This window comes from Oncorhynchus mykiss, chromosome 13 (genome assembly GCF_057628025.1).
Source record: "Oncorhynchus mykiss isolate SJ-2025 chromosome 13, ASM5762802v1, whole genome shotgun sequence".
NCBI classification, from domain to species: Eukaryota; Metazoa; Chordata; class Actinopteri; order Salmoniformes; family Salmonidae; genus Oncorhynchus; species Oncorhynchus mykiss.
In genome coordinates this window covers 30,415,213-30,432,411 of record NC_143034.1, presented here as the reverse complement: position 1 = coordinate 30,432,411, position 17,199 = coordinate 30,415,213, and positions in this window count along the sequence as shown.

Here is a 17,199-nt window from a genome sequence, read left to right as displayed (position 1 = left end):
GACAGTATTACCTAATGTAAACTTAGGCTACAGTTTGGATGACAGTTACTGCATTGAAAATGCACAAGGCTGCACTTCTATGGCATATATCAATTTCAACAGTACTATTTACATATTACTGTATGTGGGTTATTGATTGAAAGAGACTGGACAACCCAAGGGCACAAAGGAAAAAAAACTAAATTAGAAAGAAACACAGGAAACCACCCCTAAGGCACAACATTTCCCGCAACACTGTTGTGCTGTCTCTACACATCCAGACGTTCCTGTCTGTCGGCCCACATATGCTCATCCACATCACACCGGATATTTTCCCTTCCAATGCAACGTGGAAAGAATCTTTTGGAATGCCTTATCCATCCTCTGCAGGCGTCTACTGTGATGTCCTCACATGCTGCATCCATTGCAGCCAGCAGGGTCATCGGTGTGTGTGGCTGACGATCGTACACCTTCCACCTCCATGCTGAAAATAACTCAATTGGGTTAAGGAATGGTGAATAAAGTGGGAGGAATTCTATGAGCATCCTCGGGTGGGACACAAACCATTGAATTATGATGTTTGATCGATGGAAACTCACATTGTCACAAATGACCACATACTTTGGCAAATCCTCTCTAAACAGACCCCTCTCATCATCAGGGATGAGAGCCCTGTAGAGAGTCTCTAAAAAGTTGAGTAGATGCTGGGTGTTGTATGGCCCTATAAGAGGGATATGGGTTAGGACACCATGCCATGAAATAGCAGCACACATGGTGATATTTCCTCCCCGTTGGCCTGGCAAATCCACAGTAGCTCTGTGACCGATGATATTCCGACCCCGCCTTCTGCATTTGGTCAGGTTGAAGCCAGCCTCATCCACGTATACAAAGTTGTGAGAGGGTTCACTTGATTCAAACTCCATTATAAGCTATATCCCAGAACACACAGTTGAATTTGTTTTGGTAAGGAAGAGTGACAAAATGTACATATATTGCATGTTCCTTCCACAGCAATGGAAATGTGTGCAGTTTATGCTTACTGTACTATGTATCACTATAAAATGTTGTTGTAAAGTAGTTACATAGATATGTTTTAACTGTACATACTGGTACCGTTGCTCCTTAACTTTGTCCTCATTCCTTTGGAATGGTACACGATACAGCTGTTTCATACTCATCTGGTTTCTATGCAGCACCCTGTCGATGGTTGAGATGCTAACCGTATAGATGTTTTCAAAGACATCATTGTCTTCTATAATGGTCCTTTGTATTTCCCTGAGTCTCATGGCATTGTTTGCTCGGACCATGGTGCAAATAGCCTCCTCCTGTTGAGGTGTGAAAAGGCGTCCTCTGCCACCGGGTTGAGGTAATCTTGCAGTCCTATGTGGGGAAAAATGCAGTGATGCATCGCACACTTTCAAAGACAAAAACTATGCGAACACACATTTTACTGTAAAACATACAGGTGGGTGCATGTAAGGTGCAGTATGTATCTGTATAGAGTATATTTCTGTATGCTGTGAAATACAAGTGGACTACTGTAATATGAAGCCTGTAGGAAGTATACAGTATACTGCTTATATACAGTAACAGTGCACTGTACATTGGTGGACATACCTGTTCTCTCTTCGAAACGTTTGAACTATTGAGGACACGGTTGATCTCCCAATATTCAGCTGCACCCTTCGACCCGCCTCAGCCATTGTAAGGCCATGATTGACAACATGGTCTACAATAGTGGCCCTTATGTCCTCTTCTGCCTCTTTCTCTGTTTTGCCTTCTACCACGCATCCTTGCTCCTCTTCTTCCTCCTCTTGGCTGTTGACCCTGTTCGTTTCCTGGTCCATCCATTATTGGAAAATTGCAACCCTGTGTCTGTCTATATATGCTTGCCAATTGATTCTTCATGAGATGCACCTTTGAGCAATTTAGACAACTGGTTGATTGTTGGTTGAACTAACACTTTACATTCCTTCATGAATAAGGGTCAATTTCACCTGCACGATTCATCAATTCACGTTTTTGTACAAAAGGTCTAATAGAAATGTGTAAAACTATGCTTGACAGTTTATGACAAATAGTTCAACAATTTTGCATGTAATGGCTTATGCAAGGAACCAATGCCTGGATGTTTTGAGGGGTAAGACTATTCAACAGAGAACCATCTACTATATTTTGATCAACATGACATGAGCAATTGATAATGTGGAAAAAAGCTGACACTTGTACATTATCAATTGCAATTTGTTCAAAGGAATAAGAAATTGCTTTAATGATGTGCACAAGTGACTAGATGATTTGGAATTTGTACAAGTAGTATCAAGAATTGCACTTTTGATCTAAGAAATGCACCAAAGTGACTGAGAGAAACTGTAATCACCCTTTTCTTTATTGAAGGGATGCATCCTCCTGTTGTTCACGTATCCCCTTGAAAGCACCTCTTGATCCCTTACTGCCATCAAAAGGCCAGGGGTGTTTCTGAAGTGGCAATAGGATGCCATTTCAGTCGTGGCCCTAGCTCTGATCAACAGGAGAGCATCCGTGTGCATGTCACTCACATTAGAATACATCTCCCTCCTAAACCTCATCCCCCCCCCCCCGTGGCTTTGATAACCCTGGAATGTCTTATCTCAGAAAGACATTAGCGAGAAACCCATGGCAGCTCAAAAATTCATCATCACATTCCCTTCACTCCTCCTCTCCTAGGTGTAATTTTTGTCTACTTTTTTGCAATAAGTTATGATTATTTGTGTACTGGACTGACATTTTACTGCATTGTTAGGAACAAGTAACATAAGCATTTCACAGCACCCGCTATAACATCTGCTAAACTGTGTACGTAAACCAATTAACTTTGATTTGATTTGTATATCCCCCTCTTTCTCTCTCTCCTTCTCCCCAATCTCTGACACGGATATTGAGCTCTACTGTGCAGGGACTGTGCAGGGACTGGTTTCCATGGCTTTTCAAGAGTATTACAACACAAACTAATTGCCACATCGATTCACTGTTCTACACAGGTCCAATGAGAGCCTCCACATTTGCATGTCAAACAGAGAACCACAGAACTCTCCTTCACTCAATACAGGTTAGCATTAAGACTGGATATGAACGATAACAGAGCTTCTAACTCAAAATAATAATGCATGATGTGTCAAATCAAATCAAATCAAATTGTATTGGTCACATAGACATATTTAGCAGATGTTATTGCGGGTGTTCCTAGACCATGTAGTGACTATATGACTATATGACAAACAAAGCAGGGACACCCACTTTATTTGAAGGGTGTCTTATGATGCCTTCATATAGACGTCATAAGCACAACAATAACCGTATATCACGCTCTATAAAGATTCACAATGCGGCTCAACTGTGTGACATAACCATCCATTTATTTGTTCACATGTATTAATATTTTATAGAGCATGGAATACAGTTCTAGATCATTTGTGACCCATTTTGTAGTGCTTATGAAGCCTACATAAATGCTTTATGAAGCCTTCATAAAATGCACTATTAGTCGTAAGAGGCCATTCATTAAATCTTAACATTGACATTTTTTTCTTCTGTTTTAGTGAATCTTAAATAAACCATCAAGTAATTTTAATAGGTTATCACTATGTATTACATTCTACCATATCATTTCTAATTAAATCTGTTCGATAAAATATATCTAATTGCTACCCAAGCATTACGGTTTATTGCATGAGCACAGGAGTAAAAGAGAGAGGGAGAGAGAAATAAAGGGAGGGAATGATAGCAGCATATCCAAGGTTAATAGGTGGATGTCTTTGGCCCATTTCTGTCTTTCCCTCTGTAGTGGGCCCTCGTGTGCCCTACCTTCCTCGTAGTGCCTTACTTTCTGTCTTTCCCTCTGTAGTGGGCCCTCGTGTGCCCTACCTTCCTCGCAGTGCCTTACTTTCTGTCTTTCCCTCTGTAGTGGGCCCTCGTGTGCCCTACCTTCCTCGTAGTGCCTTACTTTCTGTCTTTCCCTCTGTAGTGGGCCCTCGTGTGCCCTACCTTCCTCGTAGTACCTTACTTTCTGTCTTTCCCTCTGTAGTGGGCCCTCGTGTGCCCTACCTTCCTCGTAGTGCCTTACTTTCTGTCTTTCCCTCTGTAGTGGGCCCTCGTGTGCCCTACCTTCCTCGTAGTGCCTTACTTTCTGTCTTTCCCTCTGTAGTGGGCCCTCATGTGCCCTACCTTCCTCGTAGTGCCTTACATTCTGTCTTTCCCTCTGTAGTGGGCCCTCGTGTGCCCTACCTTCCTCGTAGTGCCTTACTTTCTGTCTTTCCCTCTGTAGTGGGCCCTCGTGTGCCCTACCTTCCTCGTAGTGCCTTACTTTCTGTCTTTCCCTCTGTAGTGGGCCCTCGTGTGCCCTACCTTCCTCGTAGTGCCTTACTTTCTGTCTTTCCCTCTGTAGTGGGCCCTCGTGTGCCCTACCTTCCTCGTAGTGCCTTACTTTCTGTTTATCTGTCTGGAGAGTGCCCTCGTGTGCCCTACCTTCCTCGTAGTGCCTTACTTTCTGTCTTTCCCTCTGTAGTGGGCCCTCGTGTGCACTACCTTCTTCGTAGTGCCTTACATTCTGTCTTTCCCTCTGTAGTGGGCCCTCGTGTGCCCTACCTTCCTCGTAGTGCCTTACTTTCTGTCTTTCCCTCTGTAGTGGGCCCTCGTGTGCCCTACCTTCCTCGTAGTGCCTTACTTTCTGTCTTTCCCTCTGTAGTGGGCCCTCGTGTGCCCTACCTTCCTCGTAGTGCCTTACTTTCTGTCTTTCCCTCTGTAGTGGGCCCTCGTGTGCCCTACCTTCCTCGTAGTGCCTTACTTTCTGTCTTTCCCTCTGTAGTGGGCCCTCGTGTGCCCTACCTTCCTCGTAGTGCCTTACTTTCTGTTTATCTGTCTGGAGAGTGCCCTCGTGTGCCCTACCTTCCTCGTAGTGCCTTACTTTCTGTCTTTCCCTCTGTAGTGGGCCCTCGTGTGCCCTACCTTCCTCGTAGTGCCTTACTTTCTGTCTTTCCCTCTGTAGTGGGCCCTCGTGTGCCCTACCTTCCTCGTAGTGCCTTACTTTCTGTTTATCTGTCTGGAGAGTGCCCTCGTGTGCCCTACCTTCCTCGTAGTGCCTTACTTTCTGTCTTTCCCTCTGTAGTGGGCCCTCGTGTGCCCTACCTTCCTCGTAGTGCCTTACTTTCTGTTTATCTCTCTGGAGAGGGCTCTTGTGCCCTACTTGAGGTTCTGACGACTTTGGCCCACTCCAAGTTCAACAGGCTTTGATCCAAGAAGCAGAGGAGTGGGAGGATATCCTCCATCTTCCACACACACACACACCAAGCGGTGTAGCACTACTTAAGTAGTTTTCGTTCGTCTCTGTCCTTTACTTTACTATTTCAATTTTTTGACAACTTCTACTTTTACTTCACTACATTCCTAAAGAATATGATGTACTTTTTACGTCATACATTTTCCCTGACACTCAAAGTACTCGTTACATTTTGAATGGCTAGCAGGACAAGAAAATTGTGAAATTCATGCACTTATCAAGAGAACATCCCTGGTCATCCCTAATGCGTCTGATCTGGTGGACTCACTAAACACAAATGCTTCTTTTGTAAATTATGTCTCAGTGTTGGAGTATGCCCCTGGTTATCAATAAATACAAAATAAATCAAATGGGGCCATCTGGTTTGCTTAATATAGGGAATTTGACATTCAATACTTAAGTATATTTTACCAATTACATTTACTTTTGATACTAAAGTATATTTAAAACCAAATACTTTTACAGTTTTACTAAAGTAGTATTTTACTGGGTGACTATCACTTTTACTTGAGTCATTTTCTATTAAGGTATCTTTACATTTACTTGAGTATGACAATTAGGTACTTTTTCCACCACTGTCAAAGTCCACAGCTGAGTGTATAACAAGACTCTCTATAATTAGACTGGTGAGTGGGGAATTACCATAAGACTGCCACATCTCTCATGCAGTAACGACAGAGATGAGCGTGAGATTCATATGTCCAATTATAGAGAGGTTGTTTCATAAGACAGAGCTTTTGTGCTCAGAAGTAGAAGATCATTTCCCTTAGTGTGTGTATGTGTATGTGTGTGTATGTGTGTGTGTGTGTGTGTGTGTATGTGTGTGTGTGTGAATGTGTATGTGTATGTGTGTGTATGTGTGTGTGTGTGTGTGTGTGTGTGTGTGTGTGTGTGTGTGTGTGTGTGTGTGTGTGTGTGTGTATGTATGTGTGTGTGTGTGTGTGTGTGTGTATGTGTGTGTGTGTATGTGTGTCTGTGTGTGTATGTGTGTGTGTGTATGTGTATGTATGTGTGTGTGTGTGTGTGTGTGTGTGTCTGTGTGTGTATGTGTGTGTGTGTATGAGTATGTGTATGTATGTGTGTGTGTGTGTGTGTGTGTGTGTGTGTGTGTGTGTGTGTGTGTGTATGTGTGTGTGTGTATGTGTATGTGTGTCTGTGTGTGTATGAGTGTGTGTGTATGAGTATGTGTATGTATGTGTGTGTGTGTGTGTGTGTGTGTGTGTGTATGTGTGTTTGTCTGTAATTTCCCCCCCAACCCCCTTCGATAGTAATTCAAATATATTGTACTGCTCCACATGATTACAGTAGCGAAGATGGTCAGCTTTGTCCTTGCTGCTGCTGCCAATACAGACAAACGGTGGCTGCCTTGCATTGTCCTGCCCTGCAAGGACAGCCCCTTATCAATACAACACACACACAGAAGGTGCACACTTCACGTAACACATGAACGTGAGCGTGCGCGGGCACACACACCAATCCTCTGCATGAGAGAGAATATAAAACAAGTCACTATGACAAAAGCAGGTGTCACTGGGCGACGACAATTGATTTGATAAATTATAATTCTCAGCCGCATATCCAAGACACATTTATATGCAAATGATTTACATTATATGTACAAAAGTATGTGGACACCCCTTCAAATGAGTGGATTCGGCTATTTCAGCCACAAACATTGCTGATAGGTGTATAAAACCGAGCACACAATGGCTCAGCCGCCATGCGATCTCCATAGATGTACATTGGCAGTAGAATGACTTTACGGAAGAGCTCAGTGACTTTCAACGTGGCACCGTCTTTCCAACAAGTCAGTTCGTCAAATGTTTGCCCTGCTAGAGCTGCCCCGGTCAACTGTAAGTGCTGTTATTGTGAAGTGGAAACATCTTGGAGAAAAATGGCTCAGCCCCGAAGTGGTAGGTCACAGAATGGGACCGGCGATTCCTGAAGTGCGTAAAAATCGTCTGTCCTCGGTTGCAACACTGACTACCTGTCACTGTCATGTATTGTCATGTTGTGTCTTTCTGTCCTTTCCTTTCACCCTGTCTCCCTCTGCTGGTCGTATTAGGTTACCTTTTCTCCCCCGCTTTCCCCCAGCTGTTCCTTGTCTCCTCTTGACTACCTCGTCACCCCTTCTCCCACCTGTTCCCCTTTTCCCTCTGATTAGTCCCCTATATCTCTCTCTGTTTTTGTTCCTGTCCTTGTCGGATTCTTGTTTGTTGTGTTTCATGCCTGAACCAGACTATCGTCATGTTTGCTGTAACCTTGTCCTGTCCTGTCGGAATCTGCCGGTCTATCTGAGCCTACCTATGTTTGGTTATTAAAGAAGCTCTGTTTAAGTTAATTAGCTTTTGGGTCCTCATTCACTCACCGTAACAGAAGAATCCGACCAAGAATGGACCCAGCGACTTCGGATCCTCTCCACTCAGCCGTCGAGATCCAGGGAGCGATGCTAGGCAGACACGAGCAGGAATTGTCTGCTGCTCGACATGCCGTTGAGACCCTGGCCACCCAAGTCTCCAACCTCACAGAACAGGTTCACCATCTCCGCCTCGATCCACCGGCCACTTCCAGGGCTTTCGAATCTCCGGAGCCCAGAATCAATAACCCGCCGTGTTACTCTGGGGAGCCCACTGAATGCCGCTCGTTCCTCACCCAGTGTGATATTGTGTTTTCTCTCCAGCCCAACACTTACGCCAGGAGCACTGCTCGTGTCGCCTACGTCATATCTCTCCTTACTGGACGGGCTCGTGAGTGGGGCACAGCAATCTGGGAGGCAAGGGCTGAGTGTACTAACCAGTATCAGGACTTTAAGGAGGAGATGATACGGGTTTTTGATCGATCTGTTTTTGGGGAGGAGGCTTCCAGGGCCCTGTCTTCCCTATGGCAAGGCAATCGATCCATAACAGACTACTCTATTGAGTTTCGCACTCTTGCTGCCTCCAGTGGCTGGAACGAGCCGTCTTTGCTCGCTCGTCTTCTGGAGGGTCTCCGCGCAGAGGTAAAGGATGAGATTCTCTCCCGGGAGGTTCCTTCCAGCGTGGATTCCTTGATTGAACTCGCTATTCGCATTGAGCGACGGGTTGATCTTCGTCACCGAGCTCGTGGAAAGGAGCTCGCGTTCTCCGTTGCCCCCCTCTCCGCATCACTACCATCTTCCTCTGCCGGCTCGGGAGCTGAGCCTATGCAGCTGGGAGGTATCCGCATCTCGACTAAGGAGAGGGAACGGAGAATCACCAACCGCCTCTGTCTCTATTGCGGTTCTGCTGGTCATTTTGTAACTTCATGTCCAGTAAAAGCCAGAGCTCATCAGTAAGCGGAGGGCTACTGGTGAGCGCTACTACTCCTGTCTCTCCTTCAAGATCCTGCACTACCTTGTCGGTCCATCTACGCTGGACCGGTTCGTCAGCTTCCTGCAGTGCCTTAATAGACTCTGGGGCGGAGGGCTGTTTTATGGACGAGACCTGGGCTCGGGAACATGACATTCCTCTCAGACAGTTAAGGGAGTCCACGGCCTTGTTCGCCCTGGATGGTAGTCCTCTCCCCAGGATTCAGCGTGAGACGCTACCTTTAACCCTCACTGTTTCTGGTAATCATAGCGAAACCATTTCTTTTTTGATTTTTCGTTCACCTTTTACACCTGTTGTTTTGGGCCATCCCTGGCTAGTTTGTCATAATCCTTCCATTAATTGGTCTAGTAATTCTATCCTCTCCTGGAACGTCTCTTGTCATGTGAAATGTTTAATGTCTGCTATCCCTCCTGTTTCCTCTGTCTCTTCTTCACAGGAGGAGCCTGGTGATTTGACAGGGGTGCCGGAGGAATATCACGATCTGCGCACGGTGTTCAGTCGGTCCAGGGCCACCTCTCTTCCTCCACACCGGTCGTATGATTGTAGTATTGATCTCCTTCCGGGAACCACTCCCCCCCGGGGTAGACTATACTCTCTGTCGGCTCCCGAACGTAAGGCTCTCGAGGATTATTTGTCTGTAGCTCTTGACGCCGGTACCATAGTCCCCTCCTCCTCTCCCGCCGGAGCGGGGTTTTTTTTTGTCAAGAAGAAGGACGGGTCTCTGCGCCCCTGCATAGATTATCGAGGGCTGAATGACATAACAGTTAAGAATCGTTATCCGCTTCCTCTTATGTCTTCAGCCTTCGAGATCCTGCAGGGAGCCAGGTTTTTCACTAAGTTGGACCTTCGTAACGCTTACCATCTCGTGCGCATCAGGGAGGGGGACGAGTGGAAGACGGCGTTTAACACTCCGTTAGGGCACTTTGAATACCGGGTTCTTCCTTTCGGCCTCGCTAACGCTCCAGCTGTCTTTCAGGCATTAGTCAATGATGTCCTGAGAGACATGCTGAACATCTTTGTTTTCGTTTACCTTGACGATATCCTGATTTTTTCACCGTCACTCCAGATTCATGTTCAGCACGTTCGACGTGTCCTCCAGCGCCTTTTAGAGAATTGTCTTTTTGTGAAGGCTGAGAAGTGCACTTTTCATGCCTCCTCCGTCACATTTCTCGGTTCTGTTATTTCCGCTGAAGGCATTAAGATGGATCCCGCTAAGGTCCAAGCTGTCATTGATTGGCCCGCCCCTAAGTCACGCGTCGAGCTGCAGCGCTTTCTCGGCTTCGCGAACTTCTATCGTCGTTTCATCCGTAATTTCGGTCAGGTGGCAGCTCCTCTCACAGCCCTTACTTCTGTCAAGACGTGCTTTAAGTGGTCCGTTTCCGCCCAGGGAGCTTTTGATCTCCTCAAGAATCGTTTTACATCCGCTCCTATCCTTGTTACACCTGACGTCTCTAGACAGTTCGTTGTCGAGGTTGACGCGTCAGAGGTGGGCGTGGGAGCCATTCTTTCTCAGCGCTCCCTCTCTGACGACAAGGTCCACCCATGCGCGTATTTTTCTCATCGCCTGTCGCCGTCGGAACGTAACTATGATGTGGGAAACCGCGAACTGCTCGCCATCCGGTTAGCCCTAGGCGAATGGCGACAGTGGTTGGAGGGGGCGACCGTTCCTTTTGTCGTTTGGACTGACCATAGGAACCTTGAGTACATCCGTTCTGCCAAACGACTTAATGCGCGTCAGGCGCGTTGGGCGCTGTTTTTCGCTCGTTTCGAGTTCGTGATTTCTTATCGTCCGGGCTCTAAGAACACCAAGCCTGATGCTTTATCTCGTCTCTTCAGTTCTTCAGTAGCCTCCACTGACCCCGAGGGGATTCTCCCTGAGGGGCGTGTTGTCGGGTTGACTGTCTGGGGAATTGAGAGGCAGGTAAAGCAAGCGCTCACTCACACTTCGTCGCCGCGCGCTTGTCCTAGGAACCTTCTTTTCGTTCCCGTTCCTACTCGTCTGGCCGTTCTTCAGTGGGCTCACTCTGCCAAGTTAGCCGGCCACCCTGGCGTTCGGGGTACGCTTGCTTCCATTCGCCAGCGTTTTTGGTGGCCCACCCGGGAGCATGACACGCGTCGTTTCGTGGCTGCTTGTTCGGTCTGCGCGCAGACTAAGTCCGGTAACTCCCCTCCTGCCGGCCGTCTCAGGCCGCTTCCCATTCCCTCTCGACCGTGGTCTCACATCGCCTTAGATTTTGTCACCGGACTGCCTTCGTCAGCGGGGAAGACTGTTATTCTTACGGTTGTCGATAGGTTCTCTAAGGCGGCTCATTTCATTCCCCTTGCTAAGCTTCCTTCTGCTAAAGAGACGGCACAAATCATCATCGAGAATGTTTTCAGAATTCATGGCCTTCCGTCAGACGTTGTTTCGGACAGAGGTCCGCAATTCACGTCTCAATTTTGGAGGGAGTTTTGCCGTTTGATTGGGGCTTCCGTCAGTCTCTCTTCCGGCTTTCACCCCCAGTCTAACGGTCAAGCAGAACGGGCCAATCAGACTATTGGTCGCATCTTACGCAGTCTTTCTTTTCGCAACCCTGCGTCTTGGTCAGAACAGCTCCCCTGGGCAGAATACGCCCACAACTCGCTTCCTTCGTCTGCGACCAGGCTATCTCCTTTTCAGAGTAGCCTCGGGTACCAGCCTCCGCTGTTCTCATCTCAGTTCGCCGAGTCCAGCGTCCCCTCCGCTCAGGCTTTTGTCCAACGTTGCGAGCGCACCTGGAAGAGGGTCAGGTCTGCACTTTGCCGTTATAGGACGCAGACTGTGAGGGCTGCTAATAAGCGTAGAACTAAGAGTCCTAGATATTGTCGCGGTCAGAGAGTTTGGCTCTCCACTCAGAACCTTCCCCTTAAGACGGCTTCTCGCAAGTTGACCCCGCGGTTCATTGGTCCGTTCCGTATTTCTCGGGTCATTAATCCTGTCGCAGTTCGACTTCTTCTTCCGCGATACCTTCGTCGCGTCCACCCGGTCTTCCATGTCTCCTGTATCAAGCCCGTTCTTCGCGCCCCCGCTCGTCTTCCCCCCCCCCCCCCCCATCCTTGTCGAGGGCGCACCCATCTACAGGGTCCGCAGGATTTTGGACATGCGTCCTCGGGGCCGTGGTCACCAGTACCTCGTTGATTGGGAGGGGTACGGTCCTGAGGAGAGGAGTTGGGTTCCCTCTCGGGACGTGCTGGACCGTGCGCTGATCGAGGATTTCCTCCGTTGCCGCCAGGTTTCCTCCTCGAGTGCGCCAGGAGGCGCTCGGTGAGTGGGGGGGTACTGTCATGTATTGTCATGTTGTGTCTTTCTGTCCTTTCCTTTCACCCTGTCTCCCTCTGCTGGTCGTATTAGGTTACCTTTTCTCCCCCGCTTTCCCCCAGCTGTTCCTTGTCTCCTCTTGACTACCTCGTCACCCCTTCTCCCACCTGTTCCCCTTTTCCCTCTGATTAGTCCCCTATATCTCTCTCTGTTTTTGTTCCTGTCCTTGTCGGATTCTTGTTTGTTGTGTTTCATGCCTGAACCAGACTATCGTCATGTTTGCTGTAACCTTGTCCTGTCCTGTCGGAATCTGCCGGTCTATCTGAGCCTACCTATGTTTGGTTATTAAAGAAGCTCTGTTTAAGTTAATTAGCTTTTGGGTCCTCATTCACTCACCGTAACAGTCACGCCCTGATCTGTTTCACTTGTCCATGTGATTGTCTCCACAGTGTATTTATCCCTGTGTTTCCTGTCTCTCTGTGCCAGTTCGTCTCGTATGTTTTTCCAAGTCAACCAGCGTTTTTCCCGTTCTTGTGCTTTTTGTTATTCTCCTTTTTCTGGTCCTCCCGGTTTTTACCCTTGCCTGTTTCTGGACTCCGTTCCCGCCTGCCTGACCATTCTGCCTGCCTTGACCACGAGCCTGTCTGCCACTCTGTACCTGCTGGACTCTGATCCGGTTTTGACCCTTGCCTGTTTCTGGACTCCGTACCCGCCTGCCTGACCATTCTGCCTGCCTTGACCACGAGCCTGTCTGCCACTCTGTACCTGCTGGACTCTGATCTGGTTTTTACCCTTGCCTGTTTCTGGACTCCGTTCCCGCCTGCCTGACCATTCTGCCTGCCTTGACCACGAGCCTGTCTGCCACTCTGTACCTGCTGGACTCTGATCTGGTTTTTACCCTTGCCTGTTTCTGGACTCCGTTCCCGCCTGCCTGACCATTCTGCCTGCCTTGACCACGAGCCTGTCTGCCACTCTGTACCTGCTGGACTCTGATCTGGTTTTGACCTTTTGCCTGTCCACGACCATTCTCTTGCATACTCCTTTTGGATTAATAAACACTGTAAGACTCCAACCATCTGCCTCCTGTGTCTGCATCTTGGTCTCGCCTTGTGTCATGATACTACCGAGTTCCAAACTGCCTCTGGAAGCAATGTCAGCACAAGCGATTCATTAAATGGGTTTCTATGGCCGAGCAGCTGCACACAAACCTAAGATCACTATACGCAATGCCAAGTGTCGGCTGGAGTGATGTAAAGCTCGCCGCCATTGGACTCTGGAGCAGTGGAAATGCGTTCCCTGGAGTGATGAATCACGCTCTACCATCTGACAGTCCGACGGCCCAAATCTGGGTTTGGCGGATTCCAGGAGAACGCTACCTGCCCCAATGTATAATGTGAACTGTAAAGTTTGGTGGAGGAGGAATAATGGTCAGGGGTTTTTCATGGTTCAGGCCCCTTAGTTGCAGTGAAGGGAAATCTTAATGCTACAGCACACAATGACATTCGAGAAGATTCTGTGCTTCCAACTTTGTGGCAACAGTTTGGGGGTGCCCCTTTCCTGTTTCAACATGACAATGCCCCTGTGCACAAAGCAAGGTCCATACAGAAATGGTTTGTCGAGATCGGTGTGGAATAACTTGACTGGCCTGCAGAGGGCCCTGACCTCAACCACATCGAACACCTTTGGAATGAATTGGAACGCTAACTGCGAGCCAGGCCTAATCGCACAACATCAGTGCCCAACCTCACTAATGCTCTTGTGGCTGAATGGAAGCAAGTCCCTGCAGCAATGTTCCAGTGGAAAGCTTTCCCAGAAGAGTGGAGGCTGTTATAGCAGCAAAGGGGGGGACCAATTCCATATTAATGCCCATGATTTTGGAATGAGATGCTCGACAAGCAGGTGTCCACATACCTTTGGTAATGATAGTTTATATTTAAGCAATAAGGCACGAGGGGGTGTGGTATTTGACCAATATACCACGGCTAAGGGCTGTTTTTATTCACGACGCAAAGCGGTTGCTTGGATACAGCCCTTAGCCGTTGTATATTGGCCATATACCACAAACCTCTGAGGTGCCTTATTTATATTATAAACTGGTTACCAATGCAATTAGAGCTATAAAAATACATGTTTTGTCATACCCGTGGTATACGGTCTGATATACCACGGCTGTCAGCCAATCAGCATTCAGGGCTCACCCAGTTTATAATATCATATAACTCATACCTAACAGGTCAGGGATGATTTGAGACAAATAGTAGACACCTTCAAAGCGAAATCCCATTTAAACCCTCTGCTGTAGACTCAAAACTGTATTTTGAGTTACAGTGGCTTTTGAACTGAGGGTCATGAGTGCAGGTGGTGGATGCTCAAGGATACTGGTGAAATTTCAAACTGAATGTCGGTTGACTTTGAATAGCTCTCTTTCTGTCCTTGACCAGAGGATATTTTAACTGTGGCCTCAGAAATAGCTGATTTCAGCTATATTGTAGCTACACAGTCATTGGAAAGCACACCACGGCATACATCCAATAAATTGTTCATGGGATTGAAGTTTTGTGTCAGACTTGAAAGTGCAGGATTGTTATTCCCAACTATATGCTAGAGTATATATTATTACTTTTTCCCCCTTTTTCGTGGTATCCAATGCATCCTCTGAAACACGACCCTGGCAAGCATCATTGCTTCTTGACACACTGCTCGCTTAACCCGGAAACCAGCCGCACCAATGTGTCGGAGGAAACACTGTACAACTGACGACCGTGTCAGCATGCACGCTCCTGGACCTCCACAGGAGTAGCTAGTGCCCGATGGGACAAGGATATCCCGTCCGTCCAAACCCTCCCTTAACCTGGACGACGCTGGGCCAATTGTGCGCCACCTCATGGGTTTCCCAGTCGCGGCTGGCTGCGACAAAGCCCGGGATCTGTAGTGACGGCTCAAGCTCTGCGAAGCAGTGCCTTAGACCGCTGTGCCACTCAGGAGATCCTTGAATAATGTTTTGTTTAGAGATACAGACCCAAGCCATAAGACTCCTGAACAGCTAATCAAATGACTATTTGCATTGTCCCCCACCACCCCCATTTTTACGCTGCTGCTACTCTCTGTTATTATCTATGCATAGTCACTTTACCTCTACCTACATGTACATATTACCTCAATGACCTCGACTAACCGGTGCCCCCGCACATTGACTCTGTACTGGTACTCCCTGTATATACCCTCACTAAATTGTTATTTTATTATTTTTTATTTATTTTTTACTTCAGTTTATTTTAGTAAATACTTTCTTATCACTTTTTTTCTTAACTGCATTGTTGGTTAAGGGCTTGTAAGTAAGCATTTCACTATTGTATTCGGCGCATGTAACAAATAACATTTGATTTGATTTGTTTTGAAATCAATGAAAATTCAGTGTTCACATCACTGTCTTGGTTGTGCTCATAGTGTCTAAGTCCATGTGTGTTTTGATACAGGCTTTTACACAACATTTGGCACACTCTCCCTCCTTTATCCTTTCATCTCACCTCTCTCGCCAGTCTCCATGGCGATGCCAGAAGCACCAAGCCAGCTCCTTAAACGGGCAAGTGAATTGGCAGAGTGAAACACAAACCCATCTGGCAAGAGAGAGAGAGGTTGTGTCAACCTGGAGTACATCCCCTTCATTAGCTCAAATGATGATTGAACAGAGAGCAGAGGCAGGGTAAACAACACTGTTTCTATGTACAGAGCAAAGCTGACCGGGGCACCACTCTGAAAATGGACTAGGGAATAACCCTTGTGCTTCACTTTCATATGTCCTCCTCCCTTACTTGACCTTTGAAAGCAGCCTGGGTTTGCAAATGATTATCATTTATTTGTTCTGTACATTTGCTGCTCGTGCTGTGCCATCACACCATGTTATTACCAGAATTGCATGTAATTGCCTGGTTGTTGTGCTGCAGTGAGAGCAGTGATCTCTATTAGAGGGTTGTGGGGCAACTTTTACCTCCAGCCAGTTGACAGTTCATTTACATTTGAGTCATTTAGCAGACGTTCTTATCCAGACCAACTTACAGTAGTGAGCAGATACATTTTCATTCTCTTTTCATACCGGTCCCCCATGGGAATCGAACCCACAAATCAAATCAAATCTAATTTTATTTGTCACATACACATGGTTAGCAGATGTTAATGCGAGTGTAGCGAAATGCTTGTGCTTCTAGTTCTGACAATGCAGTAATAACCAACAAGTAATCTAGCTAACAATTCCAAAACTATACCTAATAGACACAAGTGTAAGGGGATAAAGAATATGTACATAAAGATATATGAATGGGTGATGGTACAGAGCGGCATAGGCAAGATACAGTAGATGGTATTGAGTACAGTATATACATATGAGATGAGTATGTAAACAAAGTGGCATAGTTAAAGTGGCTAGTGATACATGTATTACATAAAGATGCAGTAGATGATATAGAGTACAGTATATACGTATACATATGAGATGAATAATGTAGGGTATGTAAACATTATATTAGGTAGCATTGTTTAAAGTGGCTAGTGATATATTTTACATCATTTCCCATCAATTCCCATTATTAAAGTGGCTGGAGTTGAGTCAGTGTGTTGGCAGCAGCCACTCAATGTTAGTGGTGGCTGTTTAACAGTCTGATGGCCTTGAGATAGAAGCTGTTTTTCAGTCTCTCGGTCCCAGCTTTGATGCACCTGTACTGACCTCGCCTTTTGGATGATAGCGGGGTGAACAGGCAGTGGCTCGGGTGGTTGTTGTCCTTGATGATCTTTATGGCCTTCCTGTGACATCGGGTGGTGTAGGTGTCCTGGAGGGCAGGTAGTTTGCCCCCGGTGATGCGTTGTGCAGACCTCACTACCCTCTGGAGAGCCTTACGGTTGTGGGCGGAGCAGTTGCCGTACCACACTCCGAGGGCCCTCACCTCCTCCCTGTAGGCCGTCTCGTCGTTGTTGGTAATCAAGCCTACCCTGGCATTGCAAGTGCCATGCTCTACCAACTGAGCTTCATTGGGACTAACCTTCATTAAGAGAAGGTTACAATGCCAAGGTTACAATGCCAAGGTTACAATGCCAAGTTTGGGCCGAGACACAGTACCTTAAGCTTATTGTGCATCTCCTTCCATCCACATTCATGCTATCGTTGCCTAATGGCGTCTTAATGGTGTCTACAGTTTTTAGCAGTTGTAATAGTGCTGCTTGTTTGTAATCCCTGTGGAACTAATCTGTGTTTAAATCAGGGGTGAGTCAGGGGTGAGTCTGGGTTGAGG